The sequence below is a fragment of the Manis javanica genome, chromosome 8 (genome assembly GCF_040802235.1).
Source record: "Manis javanica isolate MJ-LG chromosome 8, MJ_LKY, whole genome shotgun sequence".
NCBI classification, from domain to species: domain Eukaryota; kingdom Metazoa; phylum Chordata; class Mammalia; order Pholidota; family Manidae; genus Manis; species Manis javanica.
This window is the reverse complement of record NC_133163.1, coordinates 21,242,292-21,255,232: the sequence shown is the minus strand read 5'-3', so window position 1 is coordinate 21,255,232 and position 12,941 is coordinate 21,242,292.

Sequence of the window (12,941 nt, the reverse complement as noted above, 5' to 3'; positions counted from 1 at the left end):
GTAAGTACCTAATTCTCTTGTCCGTCCCTAGGAATTTCGAGAGACATGGAATATAGTCTGAACAAGTGAGGGAGTTTATCTTCAAAAGTCAAAGCAAAATGAAATGTCACAAGTTCTATGCCGCTGAAACCAGATTTGAAGGATATCAAAGGCATCCAACTAGAGAGAGGAAAAAATGCAACCTGTGTCTGGTGGAGGAGATTAGAGAAAGCGGAGGGCGATATACTCAGAAAATGAGAAGTTGTGAATAGGTTTGTGAATGGGTAGGGAGTGTATCTGTTAACCTTGAGATTTATTTTAATACTATCTGATCCTACATTCTCTTGACAGTCAATTGCCTCAGTTCCTGACAGTTCCCTAGGGATTCGGGGGCACTTAAAGAAAAATATAATTCACAGGAAATCATAGTGACCTTGATATATAAAATTGTGATTCCACCATCTGTAATTCATTTAGTACTCAGATGACCATTACATTAGTTAGAAATGTAAACTACCAATACCTTCCTAGTAAATTTCACTGCTTATTTTAAAAGGATTCTTGTTATCTCCTTACATACAGATGACCTTATATATAACTATTTGCACATGGAATCCATCGCCTTAAACCGTTCATTTTCTTCCCTACCAGTTGATATTAACTAGATGACTAAGTACTTTGTCATCAATTAGGTTTAAGACCATTGTAGACAGGACATGGGCATCTATGAAATTTACTCTTCACAGAATTACTACTAAATTATCAGTAAAGGAATTGATGACAGGTATGCTCTGACTGAGTCTGACCTATGAAATAACAGAATATAGTTATTATGTTAAAAAGGCCAATACATAAAAAGCCAAAAACCCAGTCCTGGCCTCCTTTAGACCTTCTGACTCCCTGAAGGTCCTGTCTGAGCTGGCCTCTCTCTTCACACACTCTAAATTACAACAACGCTTAAGAACTTGATTAGTATTACCCAGATCTCTTCCCTTCTCCCCCTGGTATGTCTGGCATCTAAGTAACCATTGTGGATTCCATCCCAATTTATTGTTTTCCAATCCTCATTTAGCTGTAATAAGACTTGAATCATAAAATATGTGTGCCAGCCAGGAGTTTCAGAAAGACATTTTCTGATCTTACACCAAAACAGTGGGTCTGAATAATTTGGAGGCTACAAGCTCTTTAATTGGCAAAAATGAGAATTTGTGAACAGAGAACTCCCATGTAAGACTGGATTTCACCTCATATTTAACTTGTTTATACTGAATTTTTTCTTGTTGCCCAAAAAATTAAAATGACTCTTCTAATTTTAGCAGCTCCTTGTACCACATATGAAAGCATTTATACTAGATTTTCAATTTGTGAAGTCATACTTCGGAACAGTCATATACTTACATACATAATAATGCTCTCTTCATCTTTAATAATAATATTCCACCTAAACACCTAAAGTGGATAACTGCCAAACAAAAAACACAGGAAAGATTCAATGCATAAATTTTAATACACTATAAACAAAATGACACTAAATTTCATATGTACAAACATTTAGATGTTTTACTGTCCAAATGACTATTCTAGCAATAATGCCAAGAAAAGAGAATCTAAGAAGACTGCTCATGAAAATTGGCTTAAACTTAAAATGTCATTCTGTAACTTCCTTTCAATCGCTTTATTCTTAAATAATAATATAGGTAGAGCTAATTACCTCACATATTTAGGCATCATGCAGCCCTTATATGCTTAGTAGTATTGGGTACTTTAGGAGGATACAAAAGTAAAAAGGAAAGATCTGCTATCTCAAGCTTACCAGTCCTATGAAAGTCCCTATTGTAAAGTGTACTTCATAATTACAACATTCACTCAAGATATTAAAAGTGCTGATGTATTTCAGGCCTACCAAAAAAAATTATCCTATATTGAGATTTCACCTATTTTTTAGGCATCTACAAGAAAACTGTTGATTTCACGTTCAGTAAGTTTTGATGCAATGTATGAGAAATTGTTCACCATACAAATTACTCATATACATGTAAGGAAGAAAATTTTTTATATCTTTTTTTGTGTGTTCTTCTTCCTAACATTTAAAAATTGCTACTCCATGTCTTAAAACAGCAACTAATTTGCAATTATTTTCTGTATACTGAAATACAAGCCAGTTTGTGATAGCTTAGCAAAAATAAATTATCTTAGTATATACAGAGTGTAGAGTTTTTGTGGAATTGAGCTTCACTTTGCAATTACTTTATTGTGAGACCTGCCGTAACTAAACCTCTCTGTGTTGAGGATAAAATAATAACCACCACTTAATGATGGTTGGGAAGATCAAAAGTACTAGAAAGTGCTTTGGTTAGTATTTGGTGGATGTTTTTATTATTAATTGTAAGTGCCTAACGCTACATCAACAACTTCAAAGCAGAGGAAAGGTCTTTTGGCTCACTTTGTAGAACACTACCATTAGGTTTTAATGATGCCAATGGTCGATGATAAATTTTATCACAAGAAGTTTTGCCAAATTTTTGACACAAGTGGTAAATACATAGCATAATTTTTGTATGTAAATATAATAATGTACTATCATGAAATAGGTCTCCTTAAGCTAAATGCTGATTTTTCCTTGGAATTCATCAATTTGCTTAGTTATACACATGTACAGTTATATCTAGCAAAATTACATAAAAATTTATGCATTGACTCAGCAGTGCCAATTCTAGAACTCTATCCTAAAGATATAGTAGCAAAAATATGAAAAGATGTATGCACAAGACTATTCACTGTGCGACTACATGTAACATCAAAAAAAGGGAAACATGCCTACATGCCCATATAAGGAGAGTCATTGAATAAACTGAGATACTTGCACACAAGGGAATACTCACAGCTTTAACAAGGAACAAGAAATATGTATACCACTATGGAATGATCTTTAGGCTATAATGTTAAGTGAAAAAAGCAAAGTGGAGAAAAGTTTTCTTTGTATACTACCATTTAAGAAAGAAGAATATAAAAATGTGTATATGTACACTTGCTCACATTAAAAAGGAGGAGAAAGATAAACAATGTTTTAAAAAATAAAAGGTTATCTATAAGGACAAGGAGAAAATAGCATGACAAGGACAGGAATAGAAGCTAGACTTACTTAAATATATTTTTTAGATTTGACTCTGGAAATGAATGTTTCACATAATTATAAAACAAAATTAACTTTTGAAAAGAAATCCCAAATTGAAAATAAAATGAAGCAAATCAAATCTAACCGTATATTCTATAACACACACAGAGGAGCTTTTTCAAGTGACTGAAGCAGTAATTTGACCATCTATCTATAGAGGGATATTCTCTACAGACAAAAGATAAAGAAGCAAAAAAGAAAAATTTTTTCACTGTTGTCAGTATTTGTATTCATGATTTTAATGTTTGTAAATGTATTCTGGTTTTTTGAAATGTGAAATGTGGGATAAAGAAAATAAGTTATTATGTGATGTTCTAATTTAAATCATCTCAAATCATTCCTGAGAACCAGGATTCCCAACATGGGAGGAAGGAAATAGAGATGGAAGATAGAAGAGGATAAATAAAAATTCTGTAGTCCTGAATTTGAATTAGAAGTATCATGATGCATTTTGTTTTAAAATTTTTCCCTCTGCCTCTGAAAATGCCTAGAAACAATAACCAATCCAGTAGCAATGAGTATACCTTGTATCTGGATTATAGTATTTCAAGACCAGTGCTCTTTAGAGAAATGTCTTATTCTGATTCCATATCATGAGCAGAAAATGTCTTTTTGCCTAAAACAACAAAAATCCAAACTTTATATATTTTAGCTTATAAAAGATACATAGCTCTGAAAAAGCCTAAGCACAGTGACAAACCCAGTATCTGTGAGTACTTCTAGTTCCCCAATAATGATCTTAAAATACCATTTTTCACTAATAGGGATCAGAGCTCTTTGGAGATACTGCTGACTCCAGGACTGAGTCAAAAAAGTTTTAGTTTAAACTAAATGAAATTACGAATTATTGCCCAACTTAATACAAAGGGAGTGTAGAATAGCTTTTCATATTGATAACAAAGAAGGTGTATTAATTTCCAAGGGCTTTATGGTAACAGTACCACCAACTGGGTGACTTAAAACAACAGGAATTTATTATCTCACAGTTCTGGAAGCTAGTAGTCTGAAACCACAGTGTCAGCAGGCTTTTGATCTGTCTGACACTCTGAGGAAAATCCTTCCTTCCATCTTCTCAGCTTCTGGTAGTGTCCTTGTAAGAAACACAAAAGGTGAAAAGAAGAGGAAGAGGATATGTAACCACAGTGGTGGAAATTGGAACAATGCAGCCACTAGAAATGCCAGCAGCTACCAGAAGTTGGAAGAGGCAAAAAACAGATTATCCCTGAGAGCCTAGAGGGGTGCAGCCCTGCCAACACCTTGATTTTGGACTTCTGACCTCCACAACTGTAAGAGAATAAATTTTTGTTGATTTTAAGCCACCAGATTTGTGGTTATTTATTACAACACCCTCAGGAAACTTAATACGGTGAATGAGAGGAAGTTTACCTTCAAAGAGGTACTACAACTAATAAGTAAGGAAGAAATGATAGAATATCACCATCTTGCAACCTCTAATGAATTAGGAAATGGAGGCATTAAGCACTGACAGCTGCCAAAATAACAAAAAGGGAAACAACCAGATATTATGTGCTTTCTGATGAAGGACATGCTACCACTTACCAGGCAGTCTTACCTCCACCACTACCACCCAAAAATATAACCCCAGAAAATGATCATGCTCCTAGATCCAACTAAAAATTTACAAAAATACAGAAGATGCAGGGATGTGTTATGCTACACATCAGGAATTCAATCAGCCAAATGCAGACCTTGGGAATCTATAGGACAAATGATCTAATTTCTTCAATGATAAATTAAGGGAGAAAGAGAGAGGAACCAATAGATTAAAAGATACTTAAGAGACAAATCAGTCACAGTATGTGGAATTTATCTAGATCCTAATTCAAAGAAACTATGAAAGAATGATGACAATTATGAGATTTGAACACTACTGGATATTTGATGGAATTAAAGTTACTCAATTAAATTTTCCATTAAAAAATATTTTTTAAAAGCCAATGTAAAATGAAGTCTTACTTTACAGTCTGTAATGCTTCTTTGTCCTCACAGCTTGTCTTCCAGTTGAAAGATGCTTGGTATTCCCAAGATATTTATGTTATAAATGTAAATAATATTAAACACTGTGTTTAATTACATGGTATAACTCCAGGGAGAGAAAATCCCAGGGCAAAATACCTCTAAAACCGAAGTCAGTCAAAGGGAGAAATAAAGTTTAAGACCCATTTACTGCTTACAAACTGCAGTCTAGGGCCGTCTCTTTTTTGCTGGGCAGAAGCAAGACCTCCCGCTAACCTCTCAGGTTCAGATAAGGCCTCGGTTGCCCAGGTAAATACCCATTGATATGGAGATTAACTTTCTCCATCCCTGAGGAATGGATGTTGATATGCAGATGTACTAAAGCCAGGCGAGATATTCTGGAAATATCACAATTTTACCCACACGTCGGTTTCTTCTTTCTCTGATTCTTGGATCTCAGCTACATATGCCTTACCTTGATTCACCAGTTGAACAGCTGTGATTTGGGACAGTTAAAAATGTAGAAAATTAAGGTGCTTGCTCAGATGTTTTGATAAAAATATTCCCTTAGTGGACAAGTTATCTTTATCTGCTAACTTTATCTTCTTACTCATATACTTTCAACTTGATTGAGGCTTCTGATATGACAGATAATTCTGCACAGACAAATTTATAATAAAATACATCACAGCAGGTTAATTAAATCTGTGATAATCTACAAATTATGTCTTAGAGAATTATACTGAAACTGCAACTCTATGGGCTAATTTCAGTTCTCCAGAACCTACCTTCCTCTAGTGGTAGAGGTAGTGACATTATAAAAGGGGAGGTGGCAGAGAGATTATAGATTCTAGACCAGGATGGAAGGAAACTGCATAAATACTGAGGACTGGTCTTTCTTTTAACAAGGGTTTCTGTTAGAATATCGGTATAGTTCAAATACCTTCTTGAGAACAAGGCTCTGGATTACTGTGGTAGAATCATTCCTCAAATTAATGTGATAGCCAGTAGGCAAAAAGAATGAATGTTCTAACAGGAAAAATAGAGATTTAAAAAAAAAAGATGAGGAATTTGCCATTTCTTGTTCTCCTGCCAAGTTGAGAAGTAATTATAATAATGGATTTACTATCACATGGCACCTCCCCTAAAACTTGTTAACAGTCCAATGAACTGAGTAGTATTATCCCTTTATTATGCATAGGAAACAAACTCCCGATAAGCAGTGACTTGCCCAAGGGCATAATGCTATTTACTTGTGAAATTTTAGAGAGACAAGTTCAAGGCTCTTTCCACCTACCTTAAAAACAAGAAGCTATTAATCCAGGAGAACGTGAAGGCTTTGAATCAAATGATGTTGCTTCTTACATTTGTCAAATATATTAATTATATAATGTGTTAAAGTTCATTTGGGAAAAGAAACAGACTATAGCTCATGCAAAATTGAGACTTGAAACTGAGACTTTGCTCTGATTAAATAAAATTGCCGTCATGAAAGTACCATCAAAAAACATTTATTAAATCATCTAAGTAACTGATTTCTCTTGTTTCTACATCAGTTGAAAATCATCTATTTCCTATTCCAAATAGCTCTTACTCATTTATTGAATTTGGCAAGATAACCTGTATTCAAAACATTTCTGTCCAGATTTACAATTGTATTTTAAATGTTTCATAAAACAAGAAAATGAAAGATGACCATTTTTAGTGGTAGGACACTGGAAAGGGGAATTCTTTCTATTTTACCTACTGGGTCAGTGATATAACTCCCATTATGTAGACAGAAAAGTAAATTGGGCCCATACGATGTCATTGCACAACAAATTAGAAGAGGCAGTATGTATTGACAAGGTACAGTGGTATAGCAAGTACACAGAGCATGAGCTTTGGAGTCGAATGGACCAAGAAATCTTGTCCTTGCTTGGACCATGGGGGAATTATATCATCTATAAAAGCAGTTAATAATATTACCTACTTTAGAAAGTTGTGTGAGAATCGAGAGCTAATCTATACAAAGCCCCTTAGCACAGTGCTTGGCACAGAGCAGGTACTGAAAATGTTACATAGCAATAACAATAACAGCAATAGTAACGATGGTACAGAAAATTAAATGGGTTCTATTTTGTCTTTGTCTAGATCCTGGTGAGCAGTAGGGTAGAGCAAACATTAGGAATCAGAACACATTTCTGAATTGAGTTCACCGATTAACACATCTATCTTTTGGGTGTGTAAGTTTTTTCCATCTATAAAATTAGAATCAAAGAAGAAAGTAATTCCATATTTGAGACAAAACACATACTACATGCTAGATTACTACATTTTTTCACCAGTTTCCTTGAGGTTAAGTCATTTAAATAACTGATTTCTCTGTTTCTATATGAGTTGAAAAACCATCAGTTTCCTGAAATGACTCAAGATGGTTTAAAACTAGAGGCTTTATATAAATCTCTAGTCAAGAGATGTAAATGCTAATTTGTTAAGTGTAGAATCTATTACCATTCTCCAATAAATCTTAAATCAAAATGATAGGTTCTCAGTCTTCAGACATATATCATAGTACAATCGGTACTATTATTTGGCCACAGGATGGCAAAATACAGAGCCCAGATAGAACACAGGACCAGGAAAACACAGTCCCTAGGCTGGTGTTTCAAGTCTTCATATATTTTGCAGCCTCCTTAGTGATATATATCACTAGGATGGCTTTATTTTCAAAGGATAGAATTCATCATGTTTGCTCCTTAATTCCTTCCAATTTCAGCAAATGGCACAAGTTCAAATCCCTTCTTTCCCTCACCTCTTTTCCCTTACTTTCCTTCCTCCCCTCCTGCCTTCCTTTTCTTCTCTTATTGTCTCCCTTTCTTCCTTTTGCTTCTATTTTTCCTATTTAGTACAATAGTTTCAAAATACTACTCATAGCCTCTTTTCAATAACCTTATTGTATTTTCATCCTTCCAATATTGGCTTGAAAAATCTAATCAGTCTCTGTGATTTTTAAAAATTGGGATTGGATAATGACTATCAAATATAAACCATTTAAAAAATATCTGTGTGTTTTTAGTCTCATTAGCTTTCTTAATTTCATCCTTAACCAATTGTGACATTTTAAAGTTATTTTACTCAGCGAAAAAACAAAACAAGAATCAAGTTACCAAAAGTCAACAAATTAAAATTATACAAAATAAAAGATGAAACCCATGTCTTCCTGTTTCTGCAATCACCCCTGTGTTTTTCCTGTGCTCATAAGACATCTCTAGATACACATATGCAGGTAAATATTAGTACACTTTGTTTTTGTTTTTTATAAAAATGGAATCATGCCTTAAATTTTACATGCAACTTTTTTTCACAGACCCAGTATATCACGGACATCTTTCTAGATAGTAAATTTCAAATGGTCTCTGTTGATTTTAATGGCTGCATGAAATTTCATAGTATGAAAATTTTTTGTAGCATATAATAATTTATTCCTCAGTAGGCCATTTTCTTTTTTTCCTAATTTTAGTTAGGAATAATTAGGCTGTTTTCTTTTTTATTATTTTAAACATTGCCACAACTATGTCTTTGTGCATGTGCCTTTATATACTTTATATGTACATCAAGGATGGATTCTTAGAAATTAAGTGGGTTGGTTTTAGGATATCCACATTAAATACTAATCCACAGTCACAAGCTACCCACCCAACAAGTTGCCCCACTATCTCTTTGACATTATAAAGGTCTCATCTAACTGTCCTATAGAGTTGAGACCAACCACTTTTCTCATTCCTCCAGAGAAAGGAATACTTGGTCTTTTTAAATTTGTATCTGTACCTTTGTTTTTCACATCACACACTTAAAATGTGTTTCTCCTCCCACTCACTTATTTCCTTCCTGGAGAAATTCCAGCTCCTGAAAACTTTAATTCCTCCCATTATTTCCCCTAACATTGTTTCTCTATATTTCTTTTTTTTTTTAATTATTTGAAAAGTGACATTTGATATAATTACTTGTGTATTTTGTTTAAACATACATTTAGAGGGAAAATTAAACATTTTCACAATGTTCTTTATTCTTGCACATCATTTTCTTTCATACGAAGAAAAAGACTAAACCTGTCCCTAGTTCCCAAGGCCTGGAAATATTCTCTTTTCTACATTTTGTACATACTCCTACTTAAAAGAGTGTATTACAATTATTTTTTGCATGTCTTATTACCAGTAGACTTTTCTTCCATTCATTCCACAAATATTTTAAATATTTAAGCCTATTCTAGGCCATGAGGATACAGCACAAACAAAACAGACCAAATTCCCTTTATTCGTGAAGCTTATGAAGCTGATGAAAAGGACAATAGACAAGTAAAATATTATGTAATAGGCAACTGTAGAAATCCAGGTGAGAAGAATGTTACAAAGAAAGAATCATCACATGCTTTGAAAGGAGATCCAGTCAAGTTTGCTTTGGATAGAACACGGGCTTTTTAGAAAAATGAACAATTGATGATGCCTCATAGGTTTCTCTTAAGTGACTGGGAGTGTGTTGGTGCCTTTTTTGATAGCAGCCATTTTAATTATTGTGAGGTGGTATCTCATAGGTTTGATTTGCACTTCCCTAATGATTAGTGATGTTGAGCATCTTTATGTGTGTTTATTGGTCATTTGCATATCTTCTTTTTGGAGAACGGTCTATTCAAGTCCTTTGCCCATTTCTGAGTCAAACTGTTATTTTCATTGTTATTGAGTTTTAGGAGTTCAAGGTTCTGGATATTCATTCTTTATCAGACATATGATTTGCAAACCCATTCTACATGTTGCCTTCTTAATTTTATTGATATTGGTTTTTGATGCATAAATGTTTTAATTTTTCATGAAGTTCAATTTGCTTTTCTTTTGTTGCCTATGCATTTGGTATCATATCGGTGAAATGACTGCCAAATCAGATGTCAAAAAGCTTTTGCCCTGTGTTTTCTTGTAAGAGTTTTAGACTTTTAGGTCTTACATTTTGGTCTTCGATCCATTTTGAGTTAACTTTTATATATGGTGTTAGGTTAGATTCTAAATTCATTCTTTTGCATATGGATCCAGTTTTCTCAGCACTATGTATTTTCCTCCATTGAGTGGTCTTAGCGCATTGTCAAAAATAATTTGACCTCTTAAGTGAGGTTTTATTTCTGGGCTCTCTATTCTACTCCCTTAGTCTGTATATATGTCTGTCTTTATGCCAGTACCATACTTTTTATTACTGTAGATTTTATCATAAGTTTTGAAATCAAGAAGTGTGAGTCTTCCATCTTTTTTTTTTTCCCCAAGATTGTTTTGGCTATTTGTGGTCCCTTGAGATTCCATATGAATTTTAGGTTAGGTTTTTCTATTTCTGCAAAAGTCATTGAGGTGTTGATAGAGATTGACTTGAATCTATAGATGTCTTTTTGACATTTTAACCTTATTAAGTCTTCTACTCCATGAATGTATGAATTCATCTTACTTGGAGTTCATGGAGCTTCTTGGATGTTTATATTCATGTCTTTCATCATATATGGGAAGTTTTTGGTCATTATTTTTTTCAAATATTCTGCCCCCTTTCTCTCTTTTCCTTCTAGGACTCCCATAATGCTTTAGGACACCACTGAGGTGGGTCTACTTGATGGTGTCCTAAAGGTCCTTTAAATGTTTTTCATCAGTCTTTTCTTCAGCCTTTTTTCTTTCTGTTCCTTATCCTTGATCATTTTCTTCAATCTTTTAAATAACTTTTCTTCAGTATTTTTTTCTCTCTGTTCCTCGTTCTCAGTAATTTCAATGCCCCTATCTTCAAATTCACTAATTTCTTCCTCTGCCTGCTCAAATCTGTCTTTGAATCCCTCTAGTGAATTTTTCAGTTATTATACTTTTCAGCTCCAGAAATTCTTTTTAGGTTTTCTGGCTCTTTATTGATACTTCCATTTTGTTCATACAACCTTTTCTTGACTTTCTGTATATATTCCTTTAGTTCTTTGAGCACTGTTAAGACAGTTGTTTTAACATCTTTGTCTAATAAATCGGCCATCAGGTCTTTTTCTGGGACAGTTTCTGTTGGTTAGTTTATTTTCCTTTAAATGGGCCATACCCTTCTGTTGCTTTGCATGCCTTGTGATTTTTTGTTATTGAATACTGGACTTTTACAAATCTGAAAATGTGGTAACTCTGGAAATCATTTTTTCCTCCTTTCCCAGGATTTAGTGGGGATTGTTTTTGTTTTTTATTTTGTTGTTTTATTTTTATTGTTGTAGGCTGTCTCTGGACCAAGGATTAGCCTAAGGTATAAACTTAAGGTTCTCTCAGGTCTTTTTTGAGGTTTTCCCAGGCATGTGTGGTGACTTTGTAACTTCCTCCATATATGCAATTGCTTTTGAATGCCCATCTTATGTCTGGCTCTCAAAAGGGGAAGAAGAGAAAAATGAAAGCATAACAGAAAGACACCAGTCCTTTAAATCCTCTGGAGTCACTTCATCAGGAGGGGGAGAGGTTTACAACAATGGGGGTAGGTATGTAACAATGACTGCCTGCTTCTCTGTCTGTACTACTATGCTCAGAAGCAACAATTAGTGATTGGAGCACAGATCCCTGATATTTGGAGGACAGTCCTTTGTTTCTACCCTGGTTCCCACAAGCTATATGCTAGGTGTTTCTGGAACTTGCTCAGGGCTGCCTGACACAGGGGTGGGAGGTAGGGGATGGGTAGCCGCTACTGTGCTAAGAGCTGATGTTGGCTGAAACTAACAGCTATTTATCATCCAAACCTTTGCCTAAAAGTTGAAAGCCTTCAATAGCCTTAGTTACATCAGACAGATTCTGCCAATGCAACTGATGTCTAGATGGGGAGACACACCCCAGGTGCTTCCTACTCTACCAACTTCCCAGAATCCTCTCCTCAAATGATTTTTTTAATATGCAACAGAAAAGGAAAACATATGCTACGAGAGAAATGGCATATAATTGCAAGTGCTAGTCCTCGAGAAAGGCCAAAGACAGGCTCCAGAGCACAGGGGAGGCATTCACCTTTGCTGGGAACAGGGAGCTTCCATGTACTATAAAAGGAGAGAAGGTGGAGAGCAAAGAAAGTTAGAAATGATGGTGGAAATATGTGTCTATGTTGATAGATTTAGTGATCAGAAGAAAAGGAAGTACCTGTCATTGTTTTAAATTTTTCAGTACAATGTAAGGGGAAGTTATCATCTGAGAATGATGAGAGAAGGGATTATTGAAGGTTTGAAAAAACAGAACATATGAAAAAGTCACTTTCTGTGGACAGAAAATCAAATGTATACAGTTGTTATGTAAAACCAATTGATCTCTTGAGATTTAAGATTTGAATCATGGCTGTCTGCCCTTCTCTGTCTGGTCCCAGTCAGCTAGTTGAGGAAGTCACAGAAGAATAGCTAAGTAGTACACTTACTATGTGACAAGGAACACTAACTGTCCCAAATACTCCCCTTTGAGTAACAGAATGCCCTGAGTTTCAGCTGGTCTTGCCCATCATGAGATTACATTCTTGATTCTCCTTTGCAACTAGGTGTCACCCTCTGCTTCAGTTTGAGTTATTGGGTAAGAGATGTGATGTATGCAAATCCTGGAGGCTAAAGAGGTCCCTCTTCACTTGCCACAGACCTCAGCGTAACTATTACCAATAGTTCGTAAATAGCAGAAGTAAAACCAACAAGTCATTGAAGTAGTGATTAAAGTTTATTGTGCATACACCAAAAAGGCAGTTTGCAAACCAGGAGTACTGAAACCAAAACATGGAATGAGGCTCAGGCATGTTTTATTATAAAGCAGCTTATATAGTGAAAAGGCAG